Below are 3,248 nucleotides of genomic sequence, written 5' to 3'. Positions count from 1 at the left end.
GGTTATAAAAACACGTAAACTCAGAAGATGTGGACTGTGACTGCACCATATGTCTAGTCGGGAGTGGTGCTGACTGAAAACAGATGATTTGGAGCGATTCGCACGCCATTTGTTGGTCATTCTAAGGACTTATTGAACTACCCTCGTATCATAAGCTCTTGCGATCCAACAAGACGTTTCTATAATTCTTCAAAATATATTGTTTACCTTGTTTATAAAAAAAGCCTCTAAATATTAAGACCTTATATAAAATTTTGTTTGCTAGCGTTTTCAAGAGGCATTGATGGACCTACTAAACTAACTATCGTGCCCAATAATGATCTAGCAATACCTCTTGGTAATATATAAAAATGTATGGTTCACCTTGTTTATACAAGGAAAACTTTTTTAATATTTGGTTTAAGGGTACTGTATTCCATGTAATTCTTCGCGTCTGCGAGACAAATCGATTGACCTACTGGGGAAGATATCATGAGCTATTATTGTCTCACTATATTCATTTATAAATTTTAGACTATATTGCTAATCATGCTTTCATAAAAATGCGATTTTCAATATTAAAAAAATAATGACCGTATATAATATGATTGTTCGCATTGTCGAGACCCATCGATGGACCTACCAAAGTATTTATGAAGGGCACTTATGATCCAGCAATACCTATTTATAACATTTCAAAATATATTGTTTATCCTATTTATTTAAATAACACTTTTTTGTTTTTGGAATGTAACGGTACTGTACTTTATGTATTTTTCCCGTCTTCGAGATGCGTCGATTGACCTACTCAAGAACCTTTTGCGAGCTCTAATAATCCAACAATACTCATTTCTAATTTTTATAATATATTGCTTACCTTAATTTCTTAAATATTGGGACTAAAACAATGATCGCATATTACACATTTTTTTGCGTTTTCAAAACGCACTGATACACCTACTGAACTAACTATCATGAAAATCGAAGATAGAGCAATATCCATTGATAATATTTCAAAATGTATTGTTTATTTTGATTATATAAGAAAAACTTTTCAATATTAGAAAAATAACAATACTGTAGTTGATGTAATGTTTCGCATCTTCGAGACGCGTTGATTGACCTACTGAAAAATCTCTAATGAGCTCTAATGATCTAGCAATAACCATTCATAATTCGTCAGAATATATTTCTTATCCTCTTTTTATGAAGAAAATGGTTAAACATTGAGAATACAACAAGTTTTTATATAATGTATATGTTTGCGTTTTCGAGGGACATCGATTGGCCTCTTGAGCAACCTTTTATGAAGTTTTATGATCTCGCAATAACAATTTATAACTTGTAGAATATAAATGTAAGTGAATCGTAAATTACAGGTAAATTTCCAATCATTTTGGTTTTTTAACTGACATATTTTTTCTGAAAAATTCGAAAAGATAAAGTTTTAAGGATTCCTTAAGTAAAAAAATTAGGTTATCATTTATTAAGATTGTATTCATTTAATTTGATAAAAAGTACTCGAACAAAAATTTTGGTTACAAGGAATGAAAATTGTGGAATAAAATATTTCTGGTTATTTAACATTATTTCATTAAAACCCAAACTTTTTCGGCGACTTATAGAAGCTACAATATTCTTGAAGTTATTAAAAGTATAATTACATTTTTTTTCTGAAAACTGTTCTTTACGTTTTGAGTTTCATTCTCGAAAATTTTTAACCGATTATAATGAGACTGATCGGAAATAGATTGGGTTTCCCGATCGGGAGAGCCGACCTGGCCCCGATCTGGGCCTGTGTTTCATCCCCGATCTGGCCCCGATCGGAGCCGGGTCGAAATTTTTGCACGGGGGTCTCAACTGAAAATGTTTTCTATAAAAAATCTCCGATTTTAAACGTTTCGAATTTTTAATGGTTAAAGTCTTTGAAACTGCATTTTGAAATTCTTATATATAACGGTTAAAATCAAACTTGGTAGAATTTTTTTTCTAAAAATGTGTATAAGTTCCGGTAAAAAAATTAATTGACGGTCATTCCGCGGTTGCATGAAATTCCCGGTCCAGATGCCACCTTGAAAATTAAAAAAATGGCTAATTTGGCAGCGATTTATGAACAGGTTTTGAAGAGTATTTTTTATAATTTTGTACTTAATGTACAAGTTTTCAGAAGAAAAATAAATAGTGTTACCCTCAAAAAAAGTTCTTTTTTAAGTTACTAGACGCGTCTGATTCTGAAATTGCTAGTTATTTCAATCCGAAATTATAGTTAATATAATTGATAACATTAATATGTCGATTTCCAAAAATCTGTCTTTTGTCGACCAGAATATCTGGTTGAGTTTACCAGAACATCTGGTTAAGTTTACCAGGACATCAGATTAAGTTTACCAGGGCATCTGGTTAAGTTTTTCAGGACATCTGGTTAAGTTTACCAGGACATCTGGTTAAGTTTACAAGGATATCTGGTTAAGTTTGTCAGAACATCTGGTTAAGTTTACCAGAAAATATAGTTAAGTTTACCAGAAACCTCTGATACTTTAAACCAGAATTGATAGTAAGGTCATATTTAACACTCTATTCTAGTTGAATTAACCAGAATTCTGGTTGATTCAACCATAATTTTTTTTTTAATTTAGTAAATTCATAAGAACTTGAATAATACAAAAAAATTTTACCTTTCTGATTTATTTCGGAATGTAAAAGATACTCAGAAATATTTATTAATGTCACAATATTAGACATACTTTTTACGTTGTCCCAGTAATGGTCGGAGATCTTGGTTATCGAGTTTCATATCAGTAGAATAGGGGAGTAGAGCGCGACCCTCGTTCGCTCGTTCGCTTTTCACTGCATTCGCTTTTTCCGTTCCGTCTTCTCGTATACGATCGCGTTAACAGCTGTTGCTGGCCTATTGCTCGTAACCAAAAGCACCTAACATGCGGCACCATCTGTGCGATCAAGGTTCTTCTGCACCAGCAAGAAAAAGTAAAATCGAATTTCTCTTACGACCTGCTCGATCTCCCAAATGCTCACTTCTGACACCCTGAAACTCAGCAGTGATTCGATTTCACTTTTCTTTTTCAATACCAAATATTTACTTACGAGGGTAGTTCAATAAGTCCTTAGAATGAAGTATAAAAACAATTTTTTTCGGTGAATTTTTTTTTTATTTTTCAACATAATCTCCTTGGAGCTCTATACATTTGGTCAATCGCTTTTCAAGTTTTTTTAATCCTTCAGAAAAGTGCGTTTTCGAAAGTTCCTCAAAA

This window comes from Belonocnema kinseyi, chromosome 1 (assembly GCF_010883055.1).
Source record: "Belonocnema kinseyi isolate 2016_QV_RU_SX_M_011 chromosome 1, B_treatae_v1, whole genome shotgun sequence".
Classification (NCBI taxonomy): domain Eukaryota; kingdom Metazoa; phylum Arthropoda; class Insecta; order Hymenoptera; family Cynipidae; genus Belonocnema; species Belonocnema kinseyi.
Note: the sequence above shows the minus strand (reverse complement) of the source record.